Here is a 22,965-nt window from a genome sequence, read left to right as displayed (position 1 = left end):
CATTATGGCAGGTTTTTTTCAATCAGGCAGACACTAATGGCTAAGCCAGGCCGGTTAGCTCAGCTAATTAGTGCGTGGTGCTAATAACGCCAAGGTTGCGGCTTCGATCCCCGTACTGGCCAGCTGTTTTTATTGTCTGGGGGCTCATCTCTGCTCTGCTCTTCAGCTCCGACAAAGAGTAGGGTGATCTCACTGAAATCCCTGCTTGCTAAGCAGAGGTTTGTTGTAGCCACAATAGCTCAGTTGGGAGAGTGTTAGACTGAAAATCTAAAGGTCCCTGGTTCGATCCCGGGTTTCAGAAACGTCTCCCACACTTTTCCCTTTTTTGAGGCGGCCCATTGACCAAAAATCACTGGGTTCCAACCTCTCTGTATAACTGCTTCCCCACAGCCAGAGAGCTATCTGTTTCCAAGTTGGCCTCCAACCAAGCAGTTTCGGTTCCATGGTGTAATGGTCAGCACTCTGGGCTTTGAATCCAGCGATCTGAGTTCGAATCTCGGTGGAACCTGTGTGCTTTCTTGCCGCAGGAAAAGATAAAACAGCACTAGTTTGGCGATGGTGCCAGTGTTTGTGGCCCTGTGAGCAACAGCCACACCAGTTAAGGTTCCATGGTGTAATGGTTAGCACTCTGGACTCTGAATCCAGTGATCCGAGTTCAAATCTCGGTGGGACCTATTTTGCCACCAGTTTGCGCAGGACAATGTCTGAAATACTTTTCGGCACCTTTTAGTCCAAAAAAAAATTAACTAACATAGAGAGTGTGGCCGCATTGCATCGATGCTCAGTCTGTCTCTTTAGGGCAGTGGTTCTCAAACCTGTCCTGGAGGCACCCCTGCCCTGCACATTTTTATTGTCTCCCTTATTAGACACACCCAAATAAGGTCTCGCGGTCTCTACTAATGAGCTGATGATTTGAAACAGGTGTGTTAGATGAGGGAAACATTCAAAATGTGAAGGGCAGGGGTGCCTCCAGGACAGGTTTGAAAACCACTGCTTTAGGGAACTGTGCGTAAAATGGCACTGTTTTGCAACCAATTTGCACAGGACCATGTCTGAAATACTTTTTGGCAGCTGTGAGCCCAAAAAAAGCTAACGTGGGAGTGTGGCAGCATTGCATCAACACTCAGTCGGTCTCTTTAGGGCAATGGTTTTCAAACCTTTCCTGGAGGCACCCCTGCCCTGAACATTTTGTATGTCTCCCTTATTAGACACACCCAAATCAGGTCTTGCAGTCTCTACTAATGAGCTGATGATTTGAAACAGGTGTGTTAGATGAGGGGAAACGCGAATTGTGCAGTGCAGGGATGCCTCCAGGACAGGATTGAAAACCACTGATCTAGGGATGTGTGAGTAGAAGGGCAGGAGCCAACTTGGAGAATGCAGGCATCGATCTCGCTACCTCTCGCATGCTAAGCGAGCGCTCTACCATTTGAGCTAATTCCCCTGGCCTTTCAAGAATGACGAACATAGCTGGGAATGACGGGTTTGATGCAAAGAGGCGGTCCCTCCTCTGGGCTTGCTCCTTTGCACTGGCCGAGATTATGTTGTTGAATTAACAAAGAGATTAAGCTTTTGTGTTTAAGGACCTTCTCGTTCTTGTTACGCCAGTATGCATGTGTATGGATTCTTGTATTATGTAGGCTACCTTGGAACACTCGGATCATGCAGACAACTTCTCACCTCTTTTGCTCACACTGACTTAAAGTCTAAGGAAGCGGTTCTCAATTCTAGTCCTCGCTCCCCCCAGGTCTGCATGTTTTGCATGTCTCTCTTTGTTAGCACACCTGATTCGGGTTGAAACGTGAAGCTTTATTGTCTCATTGCATTCACAAACATTATAGCTGTTTTTTTTCAATCAGGCAGACACTAATGGCTAAGCCAGGCCGGTTAGCTCAGCAGATTAGTGCGTGGTGCTAATAACGCCAAGGTCGCGGGTTCAATCTCCGTACTGGCCAGCTGTTTTTATTGTCTGGGGGCTCATCTCTGCTCTGCTCTTCAGCTCCGACAAAGAGTAGGGTGATCTCACTGAAATCCCTGCTTGCTAAGCAGAGGTTTGTTGTAGCCACAATAGCTCAGTTGGGAGTGTGTTAGACTGAAAATCTAAAGGTCCCTGTTTCGATCCCGGGTTTCAGAAACATCTCCCACACTTTTCCCTTTTTTGAGGCGGCCCATTGACCAAAAATCACTGGGTTCCATTCTCTCTGTATAACTGCTTCCCCACAGCCAGAGAGCTATCTGTTTCCAAGTTGGCCTCCAACCAAGCAGTTTCGGTTCCATGGTGTAATGGTCAGCACTCTGGGCTTTGAATCCAGCGATCTGAGTTCGAATCTCGGTGGAACCTGTGTGCTTTCTTGCCGCAGGAAAAGATAAAACAGCACTAGTTTGGCGATGGTGCCAGTGTTTGTGGCCCTGTGAGCAACAGCCACACCAGTTAAGGTTCCATGGTGTAATGGTTAGCACTCTGGACTCTGAATCCAGTGATCCGAGTTCAAATCTCGGTGGGACCTATTTTGCCACCAGTTTGCGCAGGACAATGTCTGAAATACTTTTCGGCACCTTTTAGTCCAAAAAAAATTAACTAACATAGAGAGTGTGGCCGCATTGCATCGATGCTCAGTCTGTCTCTTTAGGGCAGTGGTTCTCAAACCTGTCCTGGAGGCACCCCTGCCCTGCACATTTTTATTGTCTCCCTTATTAGACACACCCAAATAAGGTCTCGCGGTCTCTACTAATGAGCTGATGATTTGAAACAGGTGTGTTAGATGAGGGAAACATTCAAAATGTGAAGGGCAGGGGTGCCTCCAGGACAGGTTTGAAAACCACTGCTTTAGGGAACTGTGCGTAAAATGGCACTGTTTTGCAACCAATTTGCACAGGACCATGTCTGAAATACTTTTTGGCAGCTGTGAGCCCAAAAAAAACTAACATGGGAGTGTGGCAGCATTGCATCAACGCTCAGTCGGTCTCTTTAGGGCAATGGTTTTCAAACCTTTCCTGGAGGCACCCCTGCCCTGAACATTTTGTATGTCTCCCTTATTAGACACACCCAAATCAGGTCTTGCAGTCTCTACTAATGAGCTGATGATTTGAAACAGGTGTGTTAGATGAGGGGAAACGCGAATTGTGCAGTGCAGGGATGCCTCCAGGACAGGATTGAAAACCACTGATCTAGGGATGTGTGAGTAGAAGGGCAGGAGCCAACTTGGAGAATGCAGGCATCGATCTCGCTACCTCTCGCATGCTAAGCGAGCGCTCTACCATTTGAGCTAATTCCCCTGACCTTTCAAGAATGACGAACATAGCTGGGAATGACGGGTTTGATGCAAAGAGGCGGTCCCTCCTCTGGGCTTGCTCCTTTGCACTGGCCGAGATTATGTTGTCAAATTAACAAAGAGATTAAGCTTTTGTGTTTAAGGACCTTCTCGTTCTTGTTACTCCAGTATGCATGTGTATGGATTCTTGTATTATGTAGGCTACCTTGGAACACTCGGATCATGCAGACAACTTCTCACCTCTTTTGCTCACACTGACTTAAAGTCTAAGGAAGCGGTTCTCAATTCTAGTCCTCGCTCCCCCCAGGTCTGCATGTTTTGCATGTCTCTCTTTGTTAGCACACCTGATTCGGGTTGAAACGTGAAGCTTTATTGTCTCATTGCATTCACAAACATTATAGCTGGTTTTTTTCAATCAGGCAGACACTAATGGCTAAGCCAGGCCGGTTAGCTCAGCAGATTAGTGTGTGGTGCTAATAACGCCAAGGTCGCGGGTTCGATCTCCGTACTGGCCAGCTGTTTTTATTGACTGGGGGCTCATCTCTGCTCTGCTCTTCAGCTCTGACAAAGAGTAGGGTGATCTCACTGAAATCCCTGCTTGCTAAGCAGAGGTTTGTTGTAACTGAAATAGCTCAGATGGGAGAGCGTTAGACTGAAGATCTAAAGGTCCCTGGTTCGATCCTGGGTTTCGGCAACATGTCCCACACTTTTCCCTTTTTTGAGGCGGGCCATTGACCAAAAATCACTGGGTTCCAACCTCTCTGTATTACTGCTTCCCCACAGCCAGAGAGCTATCTGTTTCCAAGTTGGCCTCCAACTAAGCAGTTTCGGTTCCATGATGTAATGGTCAGCACTCTGGGCTTTGAATCCAGCGATCTGAGTTTGAATCTCGGTGGAGCCTGTGTGCTTTATTGCCGCAGGAAAAGCTAAAACAGCACTAGTTTGGCGATGGTGCCAGTGTTTGTGGCCCTGTGAGCAACAGCTGCACCAGTTAAGGTTCCATGGTGTAATGGTTTGTCTGAAATACTTTTCGTTAAGGATGGCTGAAGCGAAACAGTCGTTCCGAAGCTTTGCGAGATCCCGAAGCGCAGATGTGTCGAAACACTGATCCGAAGCGTGATTCGAAACACCCATGTCACGTGACTATGACCAAACGAAGCCTCGAAGTGTTTCACTTAATGTTTCATCAGGTGTGGTCCGCCGAATCAGCGTTTGATTGGAACGGTCGGGAACAGACCACACAATCGCACATCTGTATAAAAGTGAAATAAACGCATTTTGACCTCGTGGGTTTTTGTGAGAGGAGTTTGACTTTGAGATAGCGGATTTTTGGTGATATAGTGACATAGTGCGATTTGATTAGTTATAGGCAATTTAGACTTACATTTAAATTTACACAACACATTGACTGAGAGGCTAGAGACAGACAGAGTATACATATAGTGACACATTAATAGATACATAGATATAAATATATATAGACAGCTAGATTAATAGATAGATACATATATAGATAGATTACAGATACATATATAAATACATATATTATAGATAGATACATATATAGATAGATTATAGATACATATATAAATACATATATTATAGATACATACATAGATTATAGATACATATCTAGATACATAGATCGATTCATATATAGATAGATAGATTTGGATAGATAGATAAAATGGAAGCTCCCCAGAAGAGATGCTGTACATCTGTGGTGTGGGAGCATTTCCATTTAGAAACGCCAAATAAAGTGAGATGTGTGTATTGTGATCGGCAGCTAGCCTACTGCAACAATACATCATCCATGATGCGCCATTTGAGGAGCACTCATCCTGCCATTTTGCAGGGTGCAGAGGATGGCATTCCCCCTGTACCTAGGCCTGCTACTGACACTGCTGGGCCATCTAAGCAAGGTATGCATTGTTTGGGATATAATTATAATTGAAATATAATTACAACCTTTTGGGACACTGTTTATAAGTTATATAAAGCACTGATTATAAATACTGGAAGGTTTCCAAATAATGAACCAGTAGGCTATACTTTTAATAGATGTGCACTAATTGAAGCTGTATTTTTCCAATGTATTTGTCTGAAAGTATGTTTTGTCTTCTCTTTTAAAAGTCAGATAGAGGGAATTGGATGAGGCTCTTTTAAACATGGTGGTGAAGGATCTGCAGCCCTTCACCATCATGGACGATGAGGGATTCAGGGCATTTGTGAACAAGCTTGATCCAAGCTATGTCCTCCCATCCCGGAAGGTGCTTAAAATAATGGTCAGCGAAAAGTACAATAAAGCCAAGGAGAAGACAATGGAGGACCTACAAAAGGCCGAATTTGTTAGCCTTACAGCTGACATGTGGTCCTCCATTAATATGGATGGATATCTTGGTGTGACTTGCCATTACATAACACCAGAGGCAAAAATGGCAACTGTTGTACTGGGTGTAAGGAGGTTTTACCAAACCCACACAGCCCAGCATCTCATGGAGGCTAAAGCCTTGCTAATGGCTGAGTGGGGAATAACCTCCAAAGTTCAGTGCATGGTGACTGACAATGCATCTAACATGATCCTAAGTGCCCAGCTACTCCACCTTCGCCATGTCCCATGTTTTGCTCATACTTTAAATTTGATTGTGAAAAAGGCACTAGATCAAACCCCAGTCATCAATGAAATACGCCAGAAGGCCAGAAAGATAGTGGGGTTGTTCAGATCCAGCTGCAAAGCAAAGGACAAGCTTGTGGAGATGCAGAGCTTGATGGGAAGACCAACTCTGAAACTGATACAGGAGGTTGACACGAGATGGAACAGCACATTTGACATGCTACAGCGCTTGTATGACCAACGTGAACCAGTGGCTGCTGCACTTTCCAACTTAAACAATGATACTGCTCCCCTGACAAGTATTGATTATGACATTATTGAACAATCATTGTCAATACTGCAACCATTCAAACTCGCAACAACAGAGATGTCAGAGGAAAAGAGAGTGTCTGCTTCAAAGCTTATACCACTGTACAGGATGTTGCAGCACAAGCTTGCACAGAAAAAAGGAAATGCAACGCAGGAATCAACTGTTCAATTAGGTAGGCCACAATGACCATACTACCCATGTGATTGGCCATAACTGTCATTTTATTGTCATTATTATAAATATGTGTTTCTCCTGTTTTGGCTCATAGGCTCACATCTGCAAGAAGGTCTGCACCTCAGATGTGGAGGTTATGAGAGTTTTAGAGCCTTGGCACTGGCTACACTGCTGGACCCAAGGTTCAAAAATGTGGCATTTGGAAATGCTGCCAAAGCCCAGGAAGCTGAAAAGCATATCACACTGGAGTGTGCTTCACTGATGCGTTCAAACACAAATCCTGGTGAGCAGTTTCAGTCTGTGTTATGTTATGTAATCTGAATCATGTAATATAATATATCCTTCATATATGCCGTCAGTTTAGGATTTGTTACTAATTGCTGTTTTCATTTTTATTCAGACCCAGAAATGTCAACATCACACCCATCATCATCATCATCATCACCATCACCATCAACATCAACATCAACACCAGTAGAAACACAGGACAGTTTATGGGAACTTTTTGATACTCGCATCCATCAAACCAAGATGATACACAATGCTACAGCTGATGCCACAGTGGAAGTGAAAAAATACATCAACGATGCGTATTTGCCCAGAACTCATGATCCACTAACTTACTGGAAAGAGAGAGCAGTAATCTTTCCTCATTTGTATGTCCTTGCAAAAAAATATCTTTGTATGCCAGCAACAAGTGTCCCTTGTGAGAGGATTTTTTCAAAGGCTGGAGAAATTATCTGTAAAAAAAGAAGTAGGCTAAGTCCTTCCACAGCAGATAAATTAATATTTTTGAATAAAAATCTCTAAAAAAGTGAGACATTGTGGCTTGATTTCTTTTATTAATATTCATTTTTCATGACCAAAATAACATTATGCACAGTGAGGAGCCTATAGGTTACAAGCTTCACATATTAGAACATTATAATAATAAAAAAACAACAAATTTTTTTAATGGCTCGTCAAGGTTGTTTCAGATCAACACCTGCAAGTGACCACTAGGTGTCATCGTAGAGACGGGTGTCGGATTGATTCGAAGCCTCGAAACAATATGGCACATTTGGTTCAACTGTTTCATTGGTTCACGAGGCCTCGATTTTGCCATCACTACTTTTCGGCACCTTTTAGTCCAAAAAAATTAACTAACGTAGAGAGTGTGGCCGCATTGCATCGATGCTCAGTCTGTCTCTTTAGGGCAGTGGTTCTCAAACCTGTCCTGGAGGCACCCCTGCCCTGCACATTTTTATTGTCTCCCTTATTAGACACACCCAAATAAGGTCTCGCGGTCTCTACTAATGAGCTGATGATTTGAAACAGGTGTGTTAGATGAGGGAAACATTCAAAATGTGAAGGGCAGGGGTGCCTCCAGGACAGGTTTGAAAACCACTGTTTTAGGGAACTGTGCGTAATATGGCACTGTTTTGCAACCAATTTGCACAGGACCATGTCTGAAATACTTTTTGGCAGCTGTGAGCCCAAAAAAAGCTAACGTGGGAGTGTGGCAGCATTGCGTCAACGCTCAGTCGGTCTCTTTATGGCAATGGTTTTCAAACCTTTCTTGGAGGCACCCCTGCCATGAACATTTTGTATGTCTCCCTTATTAGACACACCCAAATCAGGTCTTGCAGTCTCTACTAATGAGCTGATGATTTGAAACAGGTGTGTTAGATGAGGGGAAATGTGAAATGTGCAGGGCAGGGATGCCTCCAGGACAGGATTGAAAACCACTGATCTAGGGATGTGTGAGTAAAAGGGCAGGAGAAAACTTGGAGAATGCGGGTATCGATACCGCTACCTCTCGCATGCTAAGCGAGCGCTCTACCATTTGAGCTAATTCCCCTGGCCTTTCAAGAATGACGAGCATAGCTGGGAATGACGGGGTTTGATGCAAAGAGGCTGTCCCTCCTCTGGGCTTGCTCCTTTGCACTGGCCGAGATTATGTTGTCGAATTAACAAAGAGATTAAGCTTTTGTGTTTAAGGACCTTCTCGGTCTTGTTACGCCAGTATGCATGTGTATGGATTCTTGTATTATGTAGGCTACCTTGGAACACTCGGATCATGCAGACAACTTCTCACCTCTTTTGCTCACACTGACTTAAAGTCTAAGGAAGCGGTTCTCAATTCTAGTCCTCGCTCCCCCCAGGTCTGGATGTTTGCATGTCTCTCTTTGTTAGCACACCTGATTCGGATAATCAGCTCATTAGAAGTGAGCTCCTAGCGATTGACATGGTCCCTACACAGTGTTCATTGCTCCCCACTCCCTGAGCAGGGGAAATCTGTCAAAGTATACTTCACTTTGGAACATTGGTTCACGGATTTGTGCTGCGCAACTTCTTCACATATGGAGAAGTGTGACATCATTTACCTCCGTATACCTCGATACACCACTGTATTACTCACTATGAATTGAACGTATACATACGCTTTGAACTTGAATCATGGACGGATGTCATGTGATGTCCAGTTCTCAGGGCACTTACGTTCAAATGGAACAAATGTCTGAAGCTATACGAGAAACTTACAAAATGTGAAGAGCAGGGAGTGCAAGGACTGGAATTGAGACCCGCTGGTCTAAGTGACATCTGACCGTTTCAGCTGTCCTCCCTAACATCCCTCTACATGTTAGATACAGCCCCATTTTTAGGTCAATTAAGAGGCCAACTTGCATTCGTTAGCCTTTCACACTGTCTCGAGGACTTTGATTGATTCCACGTTAGTTCATGTTCCTTCTTTTGTTGATGCTGGTATTGCTCTTTTTTCTTGGCTTTGGGCAAGAAGGCTCGTTGGTCTAGGGGTATGATCCTCTTTTTGGGTGCGAGAGGTCCCGGGTTCAAATCCCGTACGAGCCCTTGTTCAGGTTGAAACGTGAAGCCTTATTGTCTTATTGTATTGCATTCACAAACATTATGGCAGGTTTTTTTCAATCAGGCAGACACTGATGGCTAAGCCAGGCCGGTTAGCTCAGCTGGTTAGAGCGTGGTGCTAATAACGCCAAGGTCGTGGGTTCGATCCCCGTACTGGCCAGCTGTTTTTATTGTCTGGTGGCTCATCTCTGCTCTGCTCTTCAGCTCTGACAAAGAGTAGGGTGATCTCACTGAAATCACTGCTTGCTAAGCAGAGGTTTGTTGTAGCCGAAATAGCTCAGTTGGGAGAGCGTTAGACTAAAGATCTAAAGGTCCCTGGTTCGATCCCGGGTTTCGGCAACATCTCCCACACTTTTCCCTTTTTTGAGGCGGGCCATTGACCAAAAACCACTGGGTTCCAACCTCTCTGTATTACTGCTTCCCCACAGCCAGAGAGCTATCTGTTTCCAAGTTGGCCTCCAACTAAGCAGTTTCGGTTCCATGGTGTAATGGTCAGCACTCTGGGCTTTGAATCCAGCGATCTGAGTTCGAATCTTGGTGGAGCCTGTGTGCTTTCTTGCCGCAGGAAAAGCTAAAACAGCACTAGTTTGGCAATGGTGCCAGTGTTTGTGGCCCTGTGAGCAACAGCTGCACCAGTTAAGGTTCCATGGTGTAATGGTTTGTCTGAAATACTTTTCGGTAAGGATGGCTGAAGCGAAACAGTCGTTCCGAAGCTTTGCGAGATCCCGAAGCACAGATGTGTCGAAACACTGATCCGAAGCGTGATTCGAAACACCCATGTCACGTGACTATGACCAAACGAAGCCTCGAAGTGTTTCACTAATTGTTTCATCAGGTGTGGTCCGCCGAATCAGCGTTTGATTGGAACAGTCGGGAACAGACCACACAATCACACATCTGTATAAAAGTGAAATAAACGCATTTTGACCTCGTGGGTTTTTGTGAGAGGAGTTTGACTTTGAGATAGCGGATTTTTGGTGATATAGTGACAGTGCGATTTGATTAGTTATAGGCAATTTAGACTTACATTTAAATTTACACAACACATTGACTGAGAGGCTAGAGACAGACAGAGTATACATATAGTGACACATTAATAGATACATAGATATAAATATATATAGACAGCTAGATTAATAGATAGATACATATATAGATAGATTACAGATACATATATAAATACATATATTATAGATAGATACATATATAGATAGATTATAGATACATATATAAATACATATATTATAGATACATACATAGATTATAGATACATATCTAGATACATAGATCGATTCATATATAGATAGATAGATTTGGATAGATAGATAAAAAGGAAGCTCCCCAGAAGAGATGCTACCAATCACATGGCCAATCACATGTTGGTACTACCCATGTGATTGGCCATAACTGTCATATTATTGTCATTATTATAAATATGTGTTTCTCCTGTTTTGGCTCATAGGCTCACATCTGCAAGAAGGTCTGCACTCCAGATGTGGAGGTTATGAGAGTTTTAGAGCCTTGGCACTGGCTACACTGCTGGACCCAAGGTTCAAAAATGTGGCATTTGGAAATGCTGCCAAAGCCCAGGAAGCTGAAAAGCATATCACACTGGAGTGTGCTTCACTGATGCGTTCAAACACAAATCCTGGTGAGCAGTTTCAGTCTGTGTTATGTTATGTAATCTGAATCATGTAATATAATATATCCTTCATATATGCCGTCAGTTTAGGATTTGTTACTAATTGCTGTTTTCATTTTTATTCAGACCCAGAAATGTCAACATCACACATCATCATCATCATCATCACCATCACCATCAACATCAACATCAACACCAGTAGAAACACAGGACAGTTTATGGGAACTTTTTGATACTCGCATCCATCAAACCAAGATGATACACAATGCTACAGCTGATGCCACAGTGGAAGTGAAAAAATACATCAACGATGCGTATTTGCCCAGAACTCATGATCCACTAACTTACTGGAAAGAGAGAGCAGTAATCTTTCCTCATTTGTATGTCCTTGCAAAAAAATATCTTTGTATGCCAGCAACAAGTGTCCCTTGTGAGAGGATTTTTTCAAAGGCTGGAGAAATTATCTGTAAAAAAGAAGTAGGCTAAGTCCTTCCACAGCAGATAAATTAATATTTTTGAATAAAAATCTCTAAAAAAGTGAGACATTGTTGTTTGATTTCTTTTATTAATATTCATTTTTCATGAACAAAATAACATTATGCACAGTGAGGAGCCTATAGGTTACAAGCTTCACATATTAGAACATTATAATAATAAAAAAACAACACATTTTTTTAATGGCTCGTCAAGGTTGTTTCAGATCAACACCTGCAAGTGACCACTAGGTGTCACCGTTGAGACGGGTGTCGGATTGATTCGAAGCCTCGAAACAATATGGCACATTTGGTTCAACTGTTTCATTGGTTCACGAGGCCTCGATTTTGCCATCACTACTTTTCGGCACCTTTTAGTCCAAAAAAATTAACTAACGTAGAGAGTGTGGCCGCATTGCATCAATGCTCAGTCTGTCTCTTTAGGGCAGTGGTTCTCAAACCTGTCCTGGAGGCACCCCTGCCCTGCACATTTTTATTGTCTCCCTTATTAGACACACCCAAATAAGGTCTCGTGGTCTCTACTAATGAGCTGATGATTTGAAACAGGTGTGTTAGATGAGGGAAACATTCAAAATGTGAAGGGCAGGGGTGCCTCCAGGACAGGTTTGAAAACCACTGCTTTAGGGAACTGTGCGTAAAATGGCACTGTTTTGCAACCAATTTGCACAGGACCATGTCTGAAATACTTTTTGGCAGCTGTGAGCCCAAAAAAAGCTAACGTGGGAGTGTGGCAGCATTGCGTCAACGCTCAGTCGGTCTCTTTAGGGCAATGGTTTTCAAACCTTTCCTGGAGGCACCCCTGCCCTGAACATTTTGTATGTCTCCCTTATTAGACACACCCAAATCAGGTCTTGCAGTCTCTACTAATGAGCTGATGATTTGAAACAGGTGTGTTAGATGAGGGGAAATGCGAAATGTGCAGGGCAGGGATGCCTCCAGGACAGGATTGAAAACCACTGATCTAGGGATGTGTGAGTAAAAGGGCAGGAGCCAACTTGGAGAATGCGGGCATCGATCACGCTACCTCTCGCGCCTACTGCTTCCCACCGACTGAGCCAAAGTAAGCCCAAAGTAAGCCCACATGAGCCAATCGCGTTTCGCCTGTGGCTTACTTTTGACCAATCGCGTTCCGCCTGTGGCTTACTTTTGACCAATCGCGTTTCGCCTGTGGCTTACTTTTGAACAATCGCGTTTCTCTTCCGTGGCTTACTTTTGATCAATCGCGTTTCTCTTCTGTGGCCTCCTTTTGACCAATCGCCGTTGTTGTCATCTTTGTTAAAGTTAAGGCTATTACTTTATTCATTGAAAACTGGTCATTATTTGTTCATATACAGTGTGTTTAAGGACCTTCTCGGTCTTTTTACGCCAGTATGCATGTGTATGGATTCTTGTATTATGTAGGCTACCTTGGAACACTCGGGTCATGACCATTACATTTTGACCTCGTGGGTTTTTGTGAGAGGAGTTTGACTTTGAGATAGCGGATTTTTGGTGATATAGTGACAGTGCGATTTGATTAGTTATAGATTAGTTATAGGCATTTTGACTTAGATTTAAATTTACACAACACATTGACTGAGAGGCTAGAGACAGACAGAGTATACATATAGTGACACATTAATAGATACATAGATATAAATATATATAGACAGCTAGATTAATAGATAGATACATATATAGATAGATTACAGATAAATATATAAATACATATATTATAGATAGATACATATATAGATAGATTATAGATACATATATAAATACATATATTATAGATACATACATAGATTATAGATACATATCTAGATACATAGATTGATTCATATATAGATAGATAGATTTGGATAGATAGATAAAATGGAAGCTCCCCAGAAGAGATGCCGTACATCTGTGGTGTTGGAGCATTTCCATTTAGAAACCCCAAATAAAGTGAGATGTGTGTATTGTGATCGGCAGCTAGCCTACTGCAACAATACATCATCCATGATGCGCCATTTGAGGAGCACTCATCCTGCCATTTTGCAGGGTGCAGAGGATGGCATTCCCCCTGTACCTAGGCCTGCTACTGACACTGCTGGGCCATCTAAGCAAGGTATGCATTGTTTGGGATATAATTATAATTGAAATATAATTACAACCTTTTGGGACACTGTTTATAAAGTTTATAAGTTATATAAAGCACTGATTATAAATACTGGAAGGTTTCCAAATAATGAACCAGTAGGCTATACTTTTAATAGATGTGCACTAATTGAAGCTGTATTTTTCCAATGTATTTGTCTGAAAGTATGTTTTGTCTTCTCTTTTAAAAGTCAGACAGAGGGAATTGGATGAGGCTCTTATAAACATGGTGGTGAAGGATCTGCAGCCCTTCACCATCATGGATGATGAGGGATTCAGGGCATTTGTGAACAAGCTTGATCCAAGCTATGTCCTCCCATCCCGGAAGGTGCTTAAAATAATGGTCAGTAAAAAGTACAACAAAGCCAAGGAGAAGACAATGGAGGACCTACAAAAGGCCGAATTTGTTAGCCTTACAGCTGACATGTGGTCCTCCATTAATATGGATGGATATCTTGGTGTGACTTGCCATTACATAACACCAGAGGCAAAAATGGCAACTGTTGTACTGGGTGTAAGGAGGTTTTACCAAACCCACACAGCCCAGCATCTCATGGAGGCTAAAGCCTTGCTAATGGCTGAGTGGGGAATAACCTCCAAAGTTCAGTGCATGGTGACTGACAATGCATCTAACATGATCCTAAGTGCCCAGCTACTCCACCTTCGCCATGTCCCATGTTTTGCTCATACTTTAAATTTGATTGTGAAAAAGGCACTAGATCAAACCCCAGTCATCAATGAAATACGCCAGAAGGCCAGAAAGATAGTGGGGTTGTTCAGATCCAGCTGCAAAGCAAAGGACAAGCTTGTGGAGATGCAGAGCTTGATGGGAAGACCAACTCTGAAACTGATACAGGAGGTTGACACGAGATGGAACAGCACATTTGACATGCTACAGCGCTTGTATGACCAACGTGAACCAGTGGCTGCTGCACTTTCCAACTTAAACAACGATACTGCTTCCCTGACAAGTATTGATTATGACATTATTGAACAATCATTGTCAATACTGCAACCATTCAAACTCGCAACAACAGAGATGTCAGAGGAAAAGAGAGTGTCTGCTTCAAAGCTTATACCACTGTACAGGATGTTGCAGCACAAGCTTGCACAGAAAAAAGGAAATGCAACGCAGGAATCAACTGTTCAATTAGGTAGGCCACAATGACCATACTACCCATGTGATTGGCCATAACTGTCATATTATTGTCATTATTATAAATATGTGTTTCTCCTGTTTTGGCTCATAGGCTCACATCTGCAAGAAGGTCTGCACTCCAGATGTGGAGGTTATGAGAGTTTTAGAGCCTTGGCACTGGCTACACTGCTGGACCCAAGGTTCAAAAATGTGGCATTTGGAAATGCTGCCAAAGCCCAGGAAGCTGAAAAGCATATCACACTGGAGTGTGCTTCACTGATGCGTTCAAACACAAATCCTGGTGAGCAGTTTCAGTCTGTGTTATGTTATGTAATCTGAATCATGTAATATAATATATCCTTCATATATGCCGTCAGTTTAGGATTTGTTACTAATTGCTGTTTTCATTTTTATTCAGACCCAGAAATGTCAACATCACACCCATCATCATCATCATCATCACCATCACCATCAACATCAACACCAGTAGAAACACAGGACAGTTTATGGGATTTTTTTGATACTCGCATCCATCAAACCAAGATGATACACAATGCTACAGCTGATGCCACAGTGGAAGTGAAAAAATACATCAACGATGCGTATTTGCCCAGAACTCATGATCCACTAACTTACTGGAAAGAGAGAGCAGTAATCTTTCCTCATTTGTATGTCCTTGCAAAAAATATCTTTGTATGCCAGCAACAAGTGTCCCTTGTGAGAGGATTTTTTCAAAGGCTGGAGAAATTATCTGTAAAAAAAGAAGTAGGCTAAGTCCTTCCACAGCAGATAAATTAATATTTTTGAATAAAAATCTCTAAAAAAGTGACACATTGTGGCTTGATTTCTTTTATTAATATTCATTTTTCATGACCAAAATAACATTATGCACAGTGAGGAGCCTATAGGTTACAAGCTTCACATATTAGAACATTATAATAATAAAAAAACAACACATTTTTTTAATGGCTCGTCAAGGTTGTTTCAGATCAACACCTGCAAGTGACCACTAGGTGTCACCGTTGAGACGGGTGTCGGATTGATTCGAAGCCTCGAAACAATATGGCACATTTGGTTCAACTTTTTCATTGGTTCACGAGGCCTCGATTTTGCCATCACTACTTTTCGGCACCTTTTAGTCCAAAAAAATTAACTAACGTAGAGAGTGTGGCCGCATTGCATCGATGCTCAGTCTGTCTCTTTAGGGCAGTGGTTCTCAAACCTGTCCTGGAGGCACCCCTGCCCTGCACATTTTTATTGTCTCCCTTATTAGACACACCCAAATAAGGTCTCGTGGTCTCTACTAATGAGCTGATGATTTGAAACAGGTGTGTTAGATGAGGGAAACATTCAAAATGTGAAGGGCAGGGGTGCCTCCAGGACAGGTTTGAAAACCACTGCTTTAGGGAACTGTGCGTAAAATGGCACTGTTTTGCAACCAATTTGCACAGGACCATGTCTGAAATACTTTTTGGCAGCTGTGAGCCCAAAAAAAGCTAACGTGGGAGTGTGGCAGCATTGCGTCAACGCTCAGTCGGTCTCTTTAGGGCAATGGTTTTCAAACCTTTCCTGGAGGCACCCCTGCCCTGAACATTTTGTATGTCTCCCTTATTAGACACACCCAAATCAGGTCTTGCAGTCTCTACTAATGAGCTGATGATTTGAAACAGGTGTGTTAGATGAGGGGAAATGCGAAATGTGCAGGGCAGGGATGCCTCCAGGACAGGATTGAAAACCACTGATCTAGGGATGTGTGAGTAAAAGGGCAGGAGCCAACTTGGAGAATGCGGGCATCGATCACGCTACCTCTCGCGCCTACTGCTTCCCACCGACTGAGCCAAAGTAAGCCCAAAGTAAGCCCACATGAGCCAATCGCGTTTCGCCTGTGGCTTACTTTTGACCAATCGCGTTCCGCCTGTGGCTTACTTTTGACCAATCGCGTTTCGCCTGTGGCTTACTTTTGAACAATCGCGTTTCTCTTCCGTGGCTTACTTTTGATCAATCGCGTTTCTCTCCTGTGGCCTCCTTTTGACCAATCGCCGTTGTTGTCATCTTTGTTAAAGTTAAGGCTATTACTTTATTCATTGAAAACTGGTCATTATTTGTTCATATACAGTGTGTATTTTTGGAAAATGAATCGTGTCAGTATAGCTAGCTAGCGTGTACAGTTCATGCTTTCTTCAGTACCTGTGAACCTGTAACTTTTCACATGATAAATGATCAGATAAGATATGCTACTGTCAACAATGATGTGTTTATTGTCTAAGAAATCATGGTTTCTGGGCCCTATGAATGAAAATAATGATTAAACTATTTACATTTATATTTGGTATTAACACATAATAACACACACACATTTTAATTGTAAAAATCGTTACCAAATTGTTGTGGAGATATGGAAAACTGCATTTACCAAGAAATAATTGATATTTTCTAAAATAATGTAATAATAATGACTTTTTTTATAAAAAAAACATTGAGAGTCTTAACTAAAAACAAACAAAAAAAGGCCAAATGTATCCATATGGGCCAAAGTATGTGGGAATAGTGCTCATTTTAATTTAGGTAGACCAGAAAGTTAAAAACACAGAAAAATGGCTGAGATTTTAAGAGGTAAAAGCACCTGGTGTAACCCTGGGGTAAGATGACAACATTTGAAGTATGATATATTTAATGTAATATTTTGTAGCCTGGTGTGTGTGTAATCATGGTTTAAGATGACAGCATTGAAAATAAAAGGAAATTTCAGACTTCATATTGACGTTACATATTTTATATGTCAGGGATTCCTGTCCTTTGTAGAAAACTCAACTTCAGGACAGTTTATGTCATGGCCATGCTTATTACCACAGTAATATAGTTTATGCGTAGCTTGTTAAATTATTGTTACACACTTAACATACAGGTGTCTTTTAGATTGCAAAAGGTAGTAGTCTTTTTCTGATTTTCATTTCAGAAAATGTATGCATATCCCTCTTTTCAACGGCAATCGGCAACATCAAGTCGACTCCTCATGGCACCTTCGGCGGAGGCGAGGCGCCTTGAAAATGTGGAGTCTGGAAGGGCCAAACCTAAGGAGGAGGTGCTGTCAGAGGCCAGTACTTTTGTCAGCACAAACGGTGGAGACCCCAGTGACCAGTTTTTAGTACTGGCTCACTGCAAACTTCAGTTTGGGAAGTACCAGGGCCAGAGATTTAGATGGCTCCTGGAAAACTCTCTGGGGTATGCCGTGTATTTGGTGCTCAGCATTTCCAATGAGACGGCGCAGACAACACCCCTGTCAGAAAATAAACAACTGTTCCTACAGTACTCTTCTCAAATTAGAGAGATGGCAGAAGAAGTGGAGAAGTATCAGAGGAAGCAGGAAATGCAGGCAGAAGCCCGGGCAACTGGAGACCAGGGCTGCTTGATGGTGGAGTTTGGTGACTTCCAGGGCCGGTCCATGAAAGATGTTTATGAGGACCAGAGCAAGGAGGCTCAAGCACTCATCAGGTACCTCGTTAAGGCAGATGCCAGGCCCAAAACCAACATGGCCATTTACAAGACATATGTCCTGAAAAGACGGGCTTCTGCTGTGGGCACCAGCGTACGTCAGCCTGCACCTCACGCTGCAACCTCCAGTGCTTCTGCAACCACTGCACCTCCACCTGCAGCTATCCAAACTGGTGTACAGAAGACCGCAACTGTGAAAGTGCTGTTGGCACGTGGCAAAAATTTGTCGCCTTCACTGCTGGCGAAAAAACTCACATCACCAGTTAAACCCTGTGAGTAGGAGTGTGAATATAGAATTTTACCTACAGCATTTCTACATATATTAATTTATCATTATGGCAAACTTGTCAACTTGCCGTTTCCAGATCCATTATTGCAGTCCACTTTACCTCCTCCAGCAGCAGAACCCCCAGCCAAACATTTGCCCCCCATGCAGCTTTTCGCTACTGGTAAGTAAGCACCATCTTACATATGTTTGTCTCTGTGTATTGTTCACAATGATAGTTTTAACATTTGTGCTCCAGGCAAGTCCGTTCCCACTGCTGAAGATGACGATGAGGAGCTGGTATTTGCTGCATCACAATGTGAAGCACAGCTAAATACAGGTGTGGCATATGACACAAATGCACATATTACAAGAATGTTTTGTGAAAACACACTGAGAAGCGTTATTTCTTGGGGGAAAATAATCAACATTTTAAAATATGTTTTGTTTACAATACAGAATTATATCATATCATGCCTCAAGCGGGATGCTTTCTTTGAGTGCACTTCAAAACCGTAAGGATTTTTCAAGGTGTCAGTGTATTTATTTGCGTTTCCGAACTTACCCGTTGTTAGATAATCACCAGATAACTTTTTCACACCGCTTGCTCTTCTCACACACTCTTCAGCTCTCCCTGAGCAGACAGGATGGTGGAGATTCATTGTTCTAATGATTAGAGGAACAGTTTTTCCTTACTCTATCTGTGTGTATGCTTCATGTCCGTGGGCTTCGTTGCTTTACACTTAATTCATCACACCACATTTTCCTTCCTCCATTCCATCTGATCCTCATTCTCAGTGAGCTGCACTGATTCCATTCTCCTTAAATTAATATAGTGTATGCTGTGTTCTTTGCTTCCTTAACACTAGTACCACTTTCTTCACTCTTGTTCCTAAATATAACATAATAATTATGAATATTTGTCCAAAAATTGTGCTTTGCAGGCTGTTTGTGCGCTGCATTTATGGCATATTACTATCAAATGCAACAGTCATCCTTATTGTTTTTTTTTTTTTACTATTCACTCAGAGGACTGTGCTGGTCCATCTCCATCAGTGGAAACTGCCAAGGCACCAGCTCCTTCACATCACCAGCCACCAGCTGAGCTTCCAAGTCACTGGAAAGATCAACTTCCACCTTTCCAGCATGAGTGGATCCGGAACACACTATTTAAGGCCAACCCACGAACCGGCAAGTCAGAACTAGTGTCCCAGCTGAAACTTTGGTGTTATCCTCCTCAGCCCCCTTTAATAAACACTCAGCCCCCTGCCTCACCTGACCTCTTCCTCTGTCGGCCCCTTTTCTTATGGATGCCGCTGAAGATGTGGTTATTTCCTCTTGTCTGTGTTCGCCCAGACTGTGGTAAGCACAGACTAACAGCGGCAGGAATTTACCGTACCGTGCGTAAGTTCTTGGACATCGACGGGTGGTATGACCTTGCCACTGAGTATCTGGAGTGCAAACGCTGCAAAAAGAAATATCCTGCCTGGTCTGAGGACATCCTAGGACAGCTGGATATGGGCCACCGCAGTCAGTTTCCAGCTTTGCTGACATACAGGTAATTCATAATGACAATCATTCATTATTAGGTGCTTTTATATGGGTTATTTTTTACCAACTAAAGCATTTGCATGATTATACTGTTGCTTCCTTAGATACTCATGGACACTGGGCAACAGTGTGACTCAGCTTTACAGGAAGCTGATGGAACAGCACAGTGAGGCATGGACACAGCGTGTCTTGCAGTACCTGAATGCCTGCGAACCATTCACAAGGTCCTCCCTTGTGCAGCCTCCTGTGTTTGCTGATCCTCCACTTTTACCTGCCCTGCCTAAACCTAAGTGGCTGTTAGCCGTGTATGCCAGGGATGTTCTGGGGCGACTGCACGAGGTCAAGGCCAAATTAACATCTGTCTTTGGCTGTGTTCTCAAGATGGATTCGACAAAAAAGGTATCAAAGCCCTGTTTATATCCAGAAATTTGCCAGATATGGATATGTGTGTGATGTGCATACATAAAGAGCACATCTTTTATTTTTCCCAATAGGTTACAAAGAAATTTGCCGGTGCTGCTTCAGGAACAGCTGCCTGGTGCACAAATGTCGGAAATGAACACGGCCAGGTCCTTGTCTCTGTGCTGACAGCTGCCGAGGGACATGGACTGGACTCCATGGCAGCTGGTCTGATGAAACGCTACCGAGAGGCAGGAGAGGCAGCCCCAAAAGTGATCTACGTGGACAGGGACTGCTGCAGTCAGTATGGCCAATCGCAGGTGAAGATCATGTTTTCGGAGTGGGATGAGCTTGTAGTGCGCCTCGACATCTGGCACTTCATGCGGTGATTTGCTGCAGGTGTCCAGATTTGCTGCTCATCCACTCTACGGGATCTTCATGGCACGTCTGTCCACGTGCATCTTTCAGTGGGATCCAGAGGATGTGGCTGCTCTTCGCTCTGCAAAAGAGAGTGACCTGGCGGCAAAGAAGACTGGCCACATCTCAGAAAAGGCGGTCAGTGCTCGCATTACCCGGAGGGAGTTGGCACTGCACTGCCGGAGGAGGACCAGGGGGGTGGAGGAGAAAGGCAGCGTGGAGCTGTGCTGCTACAGGTGTGCTCGTGGCTCTACCTCCTTGGAGTCGTTCCACCTCCACCTGAACCATTTTATTCCAGGTATTACATGCATATGGATTATTATTTTTCTGTAGAAAATATAAGCACTGTAACTGCTTCCATCACTTTAAAGTAATGCCGCATTAATAAATGTCACACTCTACATTACAATTACTTTTTAATGTCATTAGCATTGAGAAAGCTGTCTTGACTAACAAGTCACTAGTAATACAGGAATAAGTGACAATCATTTTTAATTTAGTTACACAACTCTATTAAATGTAGTATACAAGTTACTTCAGAGCACCTTATGTGTAGTACATATATTGTACAAATGTGACATATAAAACCCTTTTTTATATATTTTTTAATATTATTTAACTTTTAGGAACAAGTGCCAGCGATGCGCATTTTCAGGCCTATCTCCTTGAGGGCTTGATGCGGTGGAATGATGACCAAATGGAAGATGCCATAAAACGGGCGTCCTTCATTCGGACATATGGCAGTGCCATGAGAGAGGCTGTGGACCGGCTTAGCCGAACAGTCTTTGGGAAGCCCTGGGATGAGCGCTATCGCCCTCCTGGAGCATATACAGGTAAGAAATTTAATTTGTTCTTTTGCAATATTCTATTAAGTTATCTATTTAGCCTCCAATGTACTTGATAAATTATTAAGAGCACTTTTTTTCTTTTTTTTATTATTTTATTAATGTAGGTGAATTGCTGGGAATTGAGTACCTTTACAGCCAGACTGGCAAAACACTGACTCCAGTGCTCCAGAACCCAGAGGAGGAAGACCGGCTGGTGGAGCAGGTTGATGATCAGGACCTGCTAGATGAGGGGTTTGAGGAAGAGAGCATGGAGGACATCACAGTTCCAGTGCTGTATGAGGATGACCCCTGCCGTGATCTCAGAAACAGCCCCTCATCTTTGCCTCTGCCTCAGTCCCCAGCATCACTGGCTGAGCCGTCCGCATCATCTGGAGGAGAGGGACAGCATCTTGCCCCTGCCTCTTCAGTGCTGTCACAGCCATCTGACACTGGAAGCAGTGTCTCCGGCGAGGCTCAGGTAAGACACTCTAAGGGCTTTATTTTGTTTCAGTCTCGTTTTATTCCAAATACACTACAAGCAAGGTGTTTTTCTTTAAGCCTGCATTTATTTGATTCAAAATACAACAAAAGCAGTAATATTTTGAAATATTTTTACTATTTAAAATAACTGCTATCCATTTGAATATATTTAAAAAAGTAATTCAGTCTTGTGATTTCAATGCTGAATTTTAGCATCATTACTCAGGGCACACGATTCTTCAGAAATCATTCCAATTTGCTGCTAAAAAAACCGGGTGCCGGGTGCTTTATTATTATTATTATTATTAGGTTAAAAATAGCTCCTAGAGATTTTTTGTTTAGGTTTCTTTGATGAATAGAAAGTTCAGTATACATTGTAACATTATAAATGTCTTTATCATCTATTTAATGCGTCCTTGCTAAATAAAAGTATTAATTTCTATAATTTAATACTAAATATATAATGATTTAAATGGTCTGACTCCACACTTTTGGATGGTATAGTGTATAATGTTAAAAAAGCTTTTCATTACAGATAAACTCTTATCTTGGATCCTTCTATTCATCAAAGAATCTTGAACAAAATGTACACAACTGTTCTAAATATTGATAATAATATCAATAAAAAAAATGTTTCTAGAACAACAAATCAGGATATCTGAATGATTTCTGAAGATCATATGACACTGAAGACTGGAGGAATGATGCTGAAAATACAGCTGAGCATCACAGAAATAACTTACACTTTAAACTATATTCAAATAGAAAGCATTTTTATTTTAAATAGTAAAATTATTTCACAATATAATGGCTTTTGTTGTATTTGAATAAAATAAATGCAGGCTTGTTGAGCAGAATTCTTTAAAAAATGTAAAAAAATATTTCTGTTCAAAGGCTTTTGACTGAA

At 42.5% G+C, this 22,965-nt stretch overlaps 6 non-coding genes across 6 annotated transcripts; all 6 read left to right on the top strand.

Annotated features, from left to right (window-relative positions):
• The first annotated feature begins 436 nt into the window (after positions 1 to 436).
• Positions 437 to 508, top strand: trnaq-uug (transfer RNA glutamine (anticodon UUG)). Its single transcript has one exon. It is a non-coding gene; the product is annotated as a tRNA-Gln (tRNA).
• Positions 509 to 602: 94 nt separating this feature from the next.
• On the top strand, positions 603 to 674 carry trnaq-cug (transfer RNA glutamine (anticodon CUG)). Its single transcript has one exon. It is a non-coding gene; the product is annotated as a tRNA-Gln (tRNA).
• Positions 675 to 2,269: 1,595 nt separating this feature from the next.
• On the top strand, positions 2,270 to 2,341 carry trnaq-uug (transfer RNA glutamine (anticodon UUG)). Its single transcript has one exon. It is a non-coding gene; the product is annotated as a tRNA-Gln (tRNA).
• Positions 2,342 to 2,435: 94 nt separating this feature from the next.
• On the top strand, positions 2,436 to 2,507 carry trnaq-cug (transfer RNA glutamine (anticodon CUG)). The gene has a single exon. It is a non-coding gene; the product is annotated as a tRNA-Gln (tRNA).
• A 6,814-nt stretch (positions 2,508 to 9,321) lies between these two features.
• On the top strand, positions 9,322 to 9,395 carry trnai-aau (transfer RNA isoleucine (anticodon AAU)). Its single transcript has one exon. It is a non-coding gene; the product is annotated as a tRNA-Ile (tRNA).
• Positions 9,396 to 9,501: 106 nt separating this feature from the next.
• Positions 9,502 to 9,574, top strand: trnaf-aaa (transfer RNA phenylalanine (anticodon AAA)). The gene has a single exon. It is a non-coding gene; the product is annotated as a tRNA-Phe (tRNA).
• Positions 9,575 to 22,965: the final 13,391 nt, after the last annotated feature.

This window comes from Carassius carassius, chromosome 8 (assembly GCF_963082965.1).
Source record: "Carassius carassius chromosome 8, fCarCar2.1, whole genome shotgun sequence".
NCBI classification, from domain to species: domain Eukaryota; kingdom Metazoa; phylum Chordata; class Actinopteri; order Cypriniformes; family Cyprinidae; genus Carassius; species Carassius carassius.
This window is presented reverse-complemented; position numbering and strand designations above follow the sequence as displayed.